Source organism: Cyanistes caeruleus, chromosome 4 (assembly GCF_971803275.1).
Source record: "Cyanistes caeruleus chromosome 4, bCyaCae1.hap1.1, whole genome shotgun sequence".
Lineage (NCBI taxonomy): Eukaryota > Metazoa > Chordata > Aves > Passeriformes > Paridae > Cyanistes > Cyanistes caeruleus.
The window spans coordinates 28,040,340-28,053,579 of record NC_141704.1 but is presented as its reverse complement, the minus strand read 5'-3'; the positions used below and the strand labels follow the sequence as shown (position 1 = coordinate 28,053,579).

Genomic DNA, 13,240 nt, shown 5'->3' with positions numbered 1-13,240 from the left:
TCCCAGTCACTCCTACCAGACTCATAATGGTATGCATCTATTCAAGCTTTTCAAGGACAGAATTTTTCTTTTTTCTTTTTTCTTTTCTTGCTTTCTTTTTTTCCTTTTTCCTCTCTAAAGCAGCTTAGGAAAGAGGTAACTGCTCCTTTTCACAGTCAAAGCAGGATATTCTGAACAGAATGTTAACTAGACTTGGGGCCAGACTGAAGAAGGGTTTGAGTGCTTTTCAGATCTGGGTTTTTTGCTTTAGGATCAAAAGTATTAATATAGAGGGGAAAGTATACCTGGAAAATTTATAGATATCATACTTTGAAGTTTCTATAGTTATCCTAAGAGCTGAAGTTTTCTCTAAGAGGAGGGAAATCACACTGTGTAAAAAATTAATTTTTCTTTTTTTTTTTTTTTTTTTTTCTGTTGTTGCTGAATTTTGCAGCAATTTTATGAGATTATTGATTACTTGAATGGAATTGAAGGCTTTGGAATTGAAAATGTTCCAGGCTGGGTAGGTAAAGCATTCTGGTGCTTTTCACAAAGCTCCTCCCTGAGATGCACATAGCCCTCTACAGCTAGATACCAGACCTCTTAAGTCCTAGCTCTGCAAACACTTAACTGTAGACATCTGCCTAAACATAAACTGCTCCTTTGCCTAAAATTCTGCACATTTTGATGAGGTTTTGTTATTTCAGTGAAATTTATGTGAATGCCTAAATCTGTGGATTTGGAGCATGCATGTGCACAAAGCAGTAAACTGAAATATATGCTTGCCTTTAGTGAGGTTTCTCACTAAAAAAATGCCTTTTATTCATCACTTTTAAAATCATGTCTGAACACATAATGTTTCACTGCACAGAGAGATGATGATTGGAAGTTGTTTCTTTTAAAAATAATTCATAGTGAAAGTAGCTGGGAGGGGAGTATTCTGAACTACACTGAGCAACTGACTAAGAGCAAGCCTTGTCCATGATACCAACCATATCGGTGAATGATACTGATTTCTTGTACCAGATACCACAAAATGCCACATTTCAAAATGCCACATCTGAACTGTGGCTTCTTACCATCAGCAGATACATTTTTCAGTGGTGAGTAGGCAAACTGAGCACCTCATATGTGACATAGATAGGTAAGAGTCTAAGTCCTGTGTTGCTCAGTGTTACTTTGCATTCTGCATTTGCCTTCTACTGTTATTTTTAGGCCAAAAATTTATACCTAGCTTTTGTCAAATCCTTGATTTGACAGAGCTTACATTAGTTCTGTAATGATGCAGAAGTTTGTCATATGTTCTTTTATTTCTTTGCTTCACGTCTGAAACTTTTGGGTTGAAATAGTTTTATTTATGCAGTGGGGTAACTTTAGACATAACAATGGTACAAGATAGCTGAAGAGCAGTTGTGAGAGGGAAAGCTTAGGCTTCAGTAACGGTCCCAGGGAACTGATGAAAGGGTTAATATAATGGTCAATCATTAGGCAACCCACTTTTCACTGCTGCCTGCTCCTCTGAACATGGGGGATTGCTGTTGGTGCAGAGTTCTATGGCTTCAAAAGTGAAAATCCTTTCACACTTTCTAGGGATGTGGTTTTTGTGACCTGAGAGTAGTACTGATTACCTGGTGGAAGACCAAGTGAACAAAATCAAACCCTATATTTTAGTGAAAACTTTCTGGTATAGTTTTTAGTTTCTCCTTTATTTATTTTCTTTTTCTTAGGGTGAGTAACTTAAAGAATAGCCTTTCCTTGTGGATTGCTCTACCATTCATCGGACAGCATATGGTTTTTGTCTTGGGAATCATCCAACATGTCACAAAGGCAGTGATACTGGACAGTTACTAGGCAGCTTTTGTATACTTTGGGGATAGGGGAAGATGGTATTTTAATAGATTTCCTTGGGGATCTCTTAGAAGGGTAATTTAATTGTTGAAATCAAATTTTGGGCTCCTGTCACAAATCATTACCTTATCTTTCATCCATCTATTCCCTTGTTGTTCAAACTAATAAAACATGCACACTGCTCTCCATTCATGTGACTCCCTTCATACGTTTTTAACTGGTAACCCTGGCTAATAGAGAGTAGGTGGTCTGTTTCTGGGTGAGGATTTTTTAGAAGGAATGGATAGTTTCTTTAGCTACCATATCAACAAGGGTGGCAACACTCATTCACTTGAGGTTAAAAGCTACAGAACCACATGAGTGTTGGTGAAATTCAAGCAGGAAAATGCCTCAAAGAGGAGGATGCAACCTAGGGCATTGCCTCAAATATTTGCATTCTGGACTCTGGCAGGCAAGTTCTGGGCAACTGAGTCACTGGTGAAGTGATCTTGAGACCCTTCTTGGTGAAGCCATTTGTCACCATTGCTATGGTAGCATTTAATCAGTTACAGCTTTCACTTAGAAATGCTCTCAGAAGACAGATTGCTGAATTTTCTTGCAGCTGTTTGACTGAAGCATTTAAGATGAGATACATTAAGATGGTGGGAAACAGCCTGTGGTCCCACTGCTCCAGCTGCTCCTCACCTGATCCAGGCAATGTGTCACCTGCAGAAACATATTCAGGGAGCACCTGCATCTACCCTGTCCCAGTTTCTCCACCCTCTGTAGTTTCTCTCATTCCTTCAAGGACTTGCAGCTCCCTGCTATCACTTTGAGTGTTGCAGCCCTGCCGAGCATGCAAAAGTGAGGATCTTTATTCCAGCAACTCAGACAGCAAGGATACGGGGATGGAGGATGAGAAACTCTGAGCTGGTAGAGGCCAATTAAGGCAAGAAAAAGTGGGGCAACATACACTATGAGGTTAGTGGTGTCTCAGGGCATCCCTAACCCTTTGCTAAAGCTCAGCTGACCTTCAAACTTCTTAGACTGGATGATTCACCCCCTGGAATTTAGGAGTGGAGAATGGAAATTATGCTTATTTCTCATTGTTCAAACACATTGCTCAAATGTCTCTGATTGTGTGAATGATTGGGTTAAGTGACTGTGATTATTTATAGACAATATTTCTGAGCTTAGCCCAGCTCTATTTGCCTGGAGATAACTGGGGTTTGAACGAAAGGAATCGCTGCATTATTCCAAAGTCCTCTTTAAGGCCCAGTGTTCCCTTTGCAGGCAGTGAACAAGCAGCATCCATCCCTACTTTTAAGTATTTACCATCTAAAAAAGCAGAAAACAGAATATTGAGGAGCATCAGGTCCAAAAAAAAAAAATGTGTGTGTGTTCAGATCAAGGAGGTAATAAGCAGCAGCTGCATGCTGTTTGCTCACTCATTTATTTGCTACAATTCTATGGTTACTTCTTGTTTTTCCTTACAACATCTTTAAAATTATGTTCCCTTTCTTCTTAAAAATATTCTTTTGGCTTTGTGAGTTCAGAAAAATTGCATTTAGAAACACAATGGATAACTTAACATTTAGCTACAACCCCTATCAACCTAGAATGGGAATCATTGCAAGTTTATATTTGGGCTTCTAAAATACAGGGATTTCTTCCTAGTTACTTCAGTGAAAACAGGAACAAATCTAGTGCTTTATGCACTCAGGAGCTGATGCCTGCTAAGTGCAGTTCTTATACTTTTCTTTATTCCCAGTGCTAAGAAAACCCTAGCTTTTTTTTTCTTTTTTTTTTTCATGTTTCATCAAAAATGTTTTTCTGGAACAAACCAAAACAAACAAAACCCAACCGGTCTTTTGTTGGTCGCTCCACTTCCCAAAAGGGTCCGGGGCACTCAGTGACACAGCATCTGTCTTAGATGCTATTGAAGGCATTCAGCCTCTAAATGCTCTTCCACTGACGTTCTTTTATGCTGTGGCATTTGAAAAACTCATACAACAGGGCTGGAGGAAAGGAAAAAGGCATCTTTTGAATAGGGTGGAAAATATTTAATCTTCTCTCCACCTGATTTATCTTTTAAATTCTCAGGAACTTGTCTGTGCTGTTTTTCTACTTTAGGGAAAGCCAAGTATCCATATATCTTTATTAAAATTAATGTTGGTTTTGCTATTAACAAGTTATTGGAATAATCCCTGCAGGATTTTAAATTGAAAGCTGGCTGAGGTCTTCAAGCCCCAGTGTCCTTTTACTAAATGTGTTCAGGATTAGACCCTAGATTTGTGCTGCTTATTTCAAATTCTATGTTCATTACTTTTAAAGGAGAAAATGAATTAATACAATTTCTTCCTTAGCAAAGTCTGACTTTGAAAAGACTTTTGGTCTTTTCAGGACTGTCCCTTTAAACCAACCAAGGTGTTTATTTTGTGTATGAAGAAAGATTTTACTGCTCTGAGTAACGTAATCCTAGCTGCGTGTAGAAATGGTTGGGGTGTGTGTGTGGAAAGAGGAAGGCCAATTGTTCTTTTTGTGCTTAAAAACCAGTGTTACTGTTTATAAAGAGATCTTACTGTAGCCCTCTGTATTCTTTCTCATTACAGAGAAATCCAATGAAAGTGTATCTATTTCCTCAGACTGCTGTCCTAGATACCTTAACACCACATGGGTAGTAGATGTGCTAAATTAGAGGGGATTTTTTTTTTTTTTTAAATCACCTTTGTGGAAGTGTTTGTTCTTGTATCTTTTCTTTTACTTCATAAAAACGAAAAAAATCCACAAAAAAACAACATGCACATAAAGAAAGAAAGAAAGAGAAAGAAAAACTTCACAGAACAGTAAACCTGAGACACGGATTCGAATGCCAGACAGTTGAATGAACAGGATAATCGGGGTATTTTTTTTGACAGGTGCGACAGCCTGCCTATGACTGGCATTATAATCATTACCATTTTAATAAGGCTCTAATAGGGGGGCCGATAATTCAATGGGGTGTGAGGATCCTAATTCAACTCCCAATCCCACATGAATGTGCTAGAATTTGTGGGCTTTGTTTTCCTCTTTTGTACCCCTGAATGCAAATAATTACTGGCTATAGATTCAAAAATTCTTAGAACTGGAAGCTAAATTAGCTCTCCTAATACTGCACAAGAATGTCAATACTCAGGGGGGGAAAAAAGGAAGTAAGTGGTTTTTGGTTGTTTTTTTGTATTACACTTGTGGTACTGCAAAGGTTCTTTAGCTTAAGTGGTTTGGTTGGCAGTGTGAATAATACCAGCACTGTTTGTAAAGGACATGCAGCTCTCTTTTACCCTGCTCTCCCCAAAAGGAAAAGTAAATATATTTGTCTGAAAATAATTTCTGGAAAATCATATGCTGCTTTCTACCTGCCATTTTTGTTGATGTTGCCTCACTCTGCTCCAGATGTGTCTGTCCACTCCTTATTTTTTCAGCAGTGGCAAGTGGTATTCTCAGGATCTGTGGCTGTGCTTTCACACACAGGAGCCCTGTGGGCACTAAAGCAATCAGTTTGTCCTCTCCAGGTGATCCTACAACACAGTTTCAAATCCTGAGGCAGCACCCCACACTGTGGTTTGAGGCTGAGTGCTGAAGGCACCCTGTGGGTGCAGGAGCTGCTCAACACCTGAGAAGAGTGTTTCCAAATGTAAGAGAATACACCAATCTCTGCTTAGGACACCACTTACATTTGTGTTTAATGGCATTTGAGTAGCTATTTTAAAACTCAGGAGGCTAAGGGGTCAGCAGCCCTCCTTCCTTGCTCCTACTGACTCCTACCATGTGTCTGACTCTTGGAACACAGGACCAGGTAAGAAGGAATGGACTTCTCTCTCTGCTAACAACCATAACAAAAACCATATTTTTTTGTTTTGTCTCTGCTGACCTATGCAATGAATTTCTCTATTCATTTGGGATCAATAATGCATATTATTATTTCCAGTTAATGACCAACAATGCTACACAGGACAAGGCTTTGAAAAATTGAGGGATATTTCCATATAACCCCTTGCAGCTGGAATCAGCTTCTCCCGCCCACTATTTCTGATCCTAAATTAGCTGTGGAGTCTTGCCATGCTTTCAGTCCTCTTTCTCTTTCTGCACATGCATTGCCTGATGTATAAGGATTATGACCGGCACTTAGTGTACAAGGGAGTAAATGATAAACAAAGGCACTTTATATCGTGTAAGAGTGGGAAATAACTGAGGTGGACAAACCGATCTGTGAAAACCAGCCTGAACCTTTGCCCCAAACTGAAATGCAGAGTTTTGGAGCTTAGCCAAAATCTGGTTAATCTTTCTCCCTCTCTGTCTTTTAATGGTATTTATGGTTTCACAGCACTTCCTGGTTTCATCTGGGTCCAAAAGCAGGAGACTGAAATATCATGGAAGAGGCTATTCACAGTGTTTCCAGCTGGCTAAGACCATGGAATGAAAGATCTCTCACAGTCAGGTCTGTTCTAGAAGGGTTTCTGCCCAATTTCTATCCTGATGAGGTTCTGATGAACAGCCAAACTGTTAGATAATGACCCTAATTAAATTGAAACTTTGAAAATATGCCCATCCATAAAATAACTGGCATCCTTCACCTGATGAACCTGTGTACAGAGAATTAATTAATGAGGTTTATTTTTTGCCTCTTTGTGGAGATGTTATTTTTTCTTGACCTTGGAAGGCTCCTCATGGACTCGATATGTACACAGGCTATTTGTGCCGTCTTTGGGATAATGTTTTTTATGCATTTCAAGTTTTCATGGACACAAACCCAGATAGTTTCTGTTTTGATTCAGACATTGAAAAAACTTCTCAATCCCATGGTTCCTTTAGCAGAAAATTACAAGATTTGGAAACGATCACTGCGTTTCTGCAGTGATAGAAAGGATATATGGAGGTCTGTTCCCCACTGCACATGGTTTGATTTAGGCTGGATGTTGTTACAGAGAAATCTGAGATGCTGGGACAGGCTGTGAGGAACAAAACCAATAGATGGAGAGGGTAATCTTTCCCTCTGTTTTAGCTTACCTTTTGCTGCCGTTGTGGCTAATTATTGTTCCTGTGTGACAATTTTCCTAGTTTGGCTAAAAAGATTGGTGAGAAATTTGTGAAGAACCAAGTGAAGATGTCCCTCTTCTCCTTAGACCTTATTCAGTTCTCTGGGGGGCAGGGTAAAATCCAGTAGTTTGGAGACGACCTTGAGAGTACCCAAAGCTCTTCCAGCTGACTTGGACCACATAATGTGGTTGACTTTCTTCTAGGCACTGATCAATAACTTTATTCTTCTCTCTTAGACAGCACAGGAGGCTGTGCTAGACTGGCTCCTGTCTGCAAGCACTATATTTGGGGACTTCCTCTGGCTGAGCAAATGTTCCAGAAAAAAAATCACAAATATTTTTAAGATTCATGGTGGATGTGCACTTACCTGCTGTTCCTCTTATCTGTCAGATTTGCTGCTGTTATCCTCACTGTATCATCACCATGTCCAGGTGTGGCCCCAGAGCTGAGCAAGGCTCTGGAACAGCTGTCCTGCCCCAAACTGCTCAGCAGTCTGAGTAAAATACAACATGCCTGAGAAACACAAGGGAACAACATTTGTCTCTCCTGTGGTGGAGAAAAACTGTTTCTAAACTTTGATGATTTGTTTAGGCTATCAAAAAGAAAGTGCAGGGTAGTTTATCTTGTTTTATAGCTCTCCGTGTGCTCCCTGTTGCCTCTTTGAGTGTTTCAGCCACTGCACCTACATAAGACATTCAGGAAAATGCTCCTGTGGGTTTAACAAGAGTGGCTATCAGTCTGAAATCCATGAGGAGACACCAAAGCCACCAGGACACTTCCCACTTGATTCCAGCCCCAATGAGTCCAAACCTGCTAAGAAACACAGAAAAAAGAAAAGCTTTGCCTTCCCCGTTGAGGAGCAAAACAGGAGGGAAAAAGGGATGTGAATATGGTGAATTCCCTTTCCCTAATAGGAACTAGGGAACTAGACAAGATTTAATTGTGTTGTTGAGCCTTTAATTGGGCAGCAAACTTTCTTGCAGGTGAAAGATAAGTTAGTTAAAATTGCCCCGCAAAAAACAAAAGAAAGCAAACACCACCCAATTCATAATTTTGAGCAACCAAAGGAATTATTTCTGCCTATGTCACTGGTCTGCTGCCTGGTTCCAGCATGTCACTTCCCTCTGCTATACCTTGCCCTTGTCAAAGCAAAATCTAATACTGAACTGTCCCTCAGCAGATCCGTTCAAGGTTGATGAAGTGTTTTGGAGAAGGGGCTGCTGCTAAAAAAGCTGCTGTAAAAGTTTTGACCATTAGCATTCACTTTGATGTATCAAAAGTAACCATTTTTCCCTAAAGTGCTGGAAGTTTCATTGTGTGAAGAATTTAGATTAACATTAAATACAGAAGGTTTTAGAAATCATTCACCTTGAAGACTGGCAAAACTGGCATATTCACAGCAGAAGTGAAAGACATGTTTTATCTGTGTTGTCCTTTGTAATTATGCTGCTGAATAACAGGAGTATTATCACACCAGGGTTAGTGCCAGAGGATTACCCAAAGTTTTTCAAATGGGATGGTAAAGTGGTGCAAACAGGTGCATAGACAAAGAGCAAAAAGAGGGGAGGAAAGTGAGAGAAAGAAAGCTGAAGCCTCCTAGTTTCAGCCACATAGCAAAATTAATGGTTTCTCTAAGTGAATAGCATAGCTAGATTACTATTGAGCCTGTAAAATTAGAGGAATGGGTCAGATTCTTCATTTCACTCCTGTTTTAACTTAAGCAAAGGAGGTCACTTTAATTGTGCTTTAACTGAAAAAAAAAAAGAAAAAAAAAAAGAAAAGAAAAAAAGAAAAAAAAACCTTTTCATTGCAATAATTTTTCAGTGGATAAAGTGACTCATAAGAAGAATATGGACTCTGAAATTTGCTTGCCAAGAACTCCCTATGCAAACTGGGTGCTGCAAACTGGGATTTCTTTCTGGATGTTCCACATGTTTGTATCCAGAAAGAGAGAGGAAGGCATTTCTAAACGAAGTTAAAATATCTTTACAAACAAAACAGTCAACATAAGCGCATGCTCATTATATTTTGGTGTTGCTTTTTTTGTATGTATTTGTGTGATGATTTACTTGTGTACATTAGAGCAAGATGGATATTTCTTAACCTCTTCAGAAAATAATGATGTACTTTTTCACAGTTCCTTTGCAAGATTAAACTCATAAAAAGTTGTTGGTGCCACTTTTGAGTATGAAATATATCAAGAGATGGGTTTCAGCATTTACTTTACCACAAACAAAGCTGTTAAGGTTTTGGATATGGACATCTAGAATAATTTGGGGAGAGACAGAACAGGACATTTGGGTATTCCATCCTCTTTCTCAAATGGTAGGTTTGGGAACATTTTGTGGTGGAAGGAAGCAATAATTCAGGAATTTGGGTCACTGGGGAAGGTGGCCCATCTCAGATTTCTGTGCTACCTCTTTCTGCTGGCTGTCACTGAGAAAAGGGGAATGTTTTAGCTTACTGATTGCCCTGCTTTTGAGGTAAACCTCCAGGTAACTATAGGCTGGTTACTACCACTTTGGTCCACACAAAAATCTGTAAGAGTAATAGAGGGGTAGGACGGGTCTGGGATGACTTATTGATGTTCCCCCTGACTAATGGCTACAGTGGGATTTCTATGATTCTAAGCAAGACTTTGAAGGCATCAGTGGTTTTGTTTTGTAATTAGAACATGGCAGTCTCTGAAAGGGAGGTCTCCTTAGAATATATGCTATAAAGAATTATCAGTATAAATATCTGTAATTGCTGGTCCCTGAATCACGTGGTGAGGGCAAACCATGGGTTTCACGGCTATGCAAATAAACAGCAGCCTTGCGATGCCCTGTCCCCTCTGTTTTCCTGTCGGCTCTGTTCTTGTGCATCACTAAAGGGCATTGAAATTGCACAAGTCAGCCCTCTCGGCGGGCCTGGTGCCCCGCTGGCTCACAAGAAAAGGGCCAGCGGGGAGTTTAGGGGCAGCAGAGTACACATGTATGTGCTCACTCCACATGCACGCCCTGCCTGTCAGCCCAGCAAGACCCGTCACCCTTCTGATTGTTGTTTTGATCCCACTCCTTCAGCTGACATGCTACGAGTCCTCCAGCCACGGCGGTGAAGGGCTGACACTTTCCTGTCCCAGAGAGAGCCCTGAGATAACACACACAGTAGAATTTGTGGTCAGTCAGATTCAGTTTCTATCTGCATCTAAAGCGGTGGTGTTGATTTGATGACAGTAACTCAACATTGTTATATTCCTTTGTCTGTGTTATAACATAGCCAAGAGGAGACATCTGAGATCATGCCTAGGTTTAGAGGAAGCCACAAATCAGAAACTCATTCCCTTCGAGTTGCTTTTTCACTTCTGTGTATACACATGAAAAAACAGCACTTCTTTATGTTTTGGAACAACTTTACTGAAATAAAATGTTTTGGCATTATCCAAATGATATTTTTTCCTGTTTCTAGTAAAACAAAAAAAATAAGTAAACTCAGTTTTGTTGACAGGGTCTGTATTGCCTATTAAGAAAGTATTTAATTTGAAAATGCAGGATAAGGCCAGTTGCATGTTATTGGGACAGTTTCTTGTGGGTGAATATTTCATGATCCTGAAGGTCAAGCTCTGCATGAAAATTTGTGCTTCTTGTGTGATAATGCAGTAGATGGGATCAGCACAAGTGTACAAGACATCCTTTCATTAGATATGGCTGACAGCAAAGCTTGCCAAGCAAAGTATTTCTGCTTTGCTGGTTTGCCTGAAGTTTGGTCCATGGATATGGATATGGATATGGATATGGATATGGATATGGATATGGTGAGGTTCTTTCGTATTCCTCCTTATTAACCCTGCTCCCTAGGAAGTGATGCATGATTAAGCTAGGTCCAGGTCTGTTTTTTGAACTCATCATCTTGTCCAGAAGAGAAGCAGACAGATGAATCTTTCTTACTGGAATAAAGCCTGAAACCTAATCTCAGCTATACCATTACTAGCTGAGGAACTAAAGAGGGGTGAGAAAAATGCAGATGCAAGTCTGCTGCTGGCCTGCTGAGACAGCACCAGGTTCCTTTGACCTCCTGTGGGACTTCATGTTTTTCAAGAATTATCCACTAAGAAGGATGACAGCAAAATGGAATCTGTTGTCAGCCTGAGAAATTCAATCCTAGTGTTTTCTGCAATAGCTTTAAAAGCCACTATTTCACCTCATTTCATATAAGCCAGACTGCTAGGGGGCAAAAATCAGTGGTTCTCTATGGATGATTCCAGTTTCCCACCAGCAGCAGGGTCTGGCCACAGAACTTACCTAGATTTTGGATTATTGTGTTCACAGGACTCATCAAACAACAGTAGGAGAGTAAAGACTCTGTAGAGAAGATTTCCAGGGGCAACCCCCTTGCAGCCATTAAACATTTAAGTTGTAATTGAAGTTCAAACACATTGACTACAAAATGACCCATTTAGAGCACAGTGAATTTTTCTTAAATAAATAAAGATGTCTTGGTCAAATAGGCTCAGACATACCTGTTATACAGCTAGTGAAAAATTCAGGTAAATTCAACTTTATGAAATAGCTGTATGACAGAAATAAGTGTGGAGTACAGAGCACAGCTCTTGTCACAACAGTGAGCAAAACTGTGTCCAGAAGTAATGCGAGAGCCCAGGAAAATATGGCTAATGGAGAAATGGATCCCTGCAAAAGAGAAACAGTGCCTTATTTTCCAGTTGCAAGGGAATAAACAGGGTGAGGGAAGTGCTGGCTGTCAGACTGACTTGTGTGGCACAAGAAGTCAGGTGTTCCAGGCGCTGGAGGCGATGGAGGTGATGTTGTGCAGCGCTGCCAGAGCAGGGTGTCAGCCTTCCTGGCAGACCAAAGCCCCTGGCTATCATTTTTGTGGTTTGCTCAGAACAACAGCCTGCTCTTTGATCACTGTGTACAGGGAATAAGCAGCAAATCCACAGGGACTTGGTTTTCAAGCAAAACTTTCACTCTTCCGCAGTAAGAGAGGAATGTTACAAAGGAGACAAACTGACTTTAGCTTTGTTTTGTTGGATTCTTTTGTTTGTTTGTTGGTTTAAGTTGGTTTTTTTTTTAATACCTGCTCCTCACATGAAAGTTTTTTGGTTTTTTTTTTTTTTTTTTTTTTTTCCTGGAGCCATTTTAAAGAATTTTAACATTTCTTGTGAGTGTGTTTATTTTTGAAAGAGACTAAATCTAGAAAAAGTAATATTCTAACCATGGTCACCTTTACCACTCACAGCTGGCTGGAGCAGAGTTCAACATGTCTGTGAGGGCACCCAAAAGAGGACATTTGTACAATATTATGGAGATTTCAAAAAGAAATGGGTAATCACCATTTTTCTTTGTGTATTTTATTTACATGAATTTATTGAAATGTCCTAGGCTCTGGAAGAAATAAAAATGTATTTTCTGCCACTATCAGATATATATTCAAACAAACAAACAAAATGCTATTGTACAGGAGGATGATAATGCCAGGAACTGACATCTTCCTTCTACTCCATTTATCTCAGCAATGCACTCTTAGTCTGGAAACTGTGATATTGAATATTGTCAGGTTGGGTTTCCACTAATTAATGAAAAACAGGCTGCAAGCACAAAGGATTAATTTGGCCTATTCAATCTGATCACAAACATTTTGAGAATCTGTTTAGCTTTTTTGAATGGTATGAGGTAAACCAAGGGAAAAAACATCTTTTTTTTTTTTTTTTTTTTTCAGCTAGTTAGCCAGAAAAAAAAAAAATCCACATGGATTTACCTAATGGGGTCAAAGCTGAGAAAAGCAGAACATTGTTCCTGGGAGCCAGACAAGGCAGTTATCTTATGGAGAGGGATGATTCTGAGCCTCTAAAAACTTTAGAGCTACTAACTAACCCTGTGAATTTAAGCAGGCAGCTTTTCTCTGCCTTCAGAGGGAGTTGGCACTCCCAGGATCAGGTGGAACTTACAACTCTTGTGCTTTCTGAGAGCCACAGGCGCGTTCTCAGGGATTTTGCAATGAGTGTAGTACAAAGCATCTGAGTCAGGCTCTCAGCTGGTAAAATCAATGTACTTGGTCAATGAAGAGCCTGGCAGTCTATATTCAGGTCCTACTTGTGCGGTGTGGAGTGTCTTTGATTAAACTGTAATCAGAAACCAGCAAAGAGATAATTGGCATGTGTATTACTGCAAAACATGCATAAAACAATACTGCTAGGCTTGTGCTGTAAATGTGTACCTAGGCTGATGTGCTAGCAATGAGCTGCCTGCTTGCTCCTAGGACTTAATTACGTGTTATGCCGATCGATGAAAGGTAAAAACAGTTGAATCAATATTTTATTGCACTGCTGTAAACTGTGGTTATAGCGTATTAGACTACGAGT

At 39.8% G+C, this 13,240-nt stretch overlaps 1 protein-coding gene across 4 annotated transcripts in view; it reads left to right on the top strand.

Annotated features, from left to right (window-relative positions):
- LOC147653510 (uncharacterized) overlaps positions 1 to 13,240 on the top strand; it is a 161,215-nt gene that overhangs the window by 133,350 nt on the left and 14,625 nt on the right. The window lies entirely within an intron of this gene.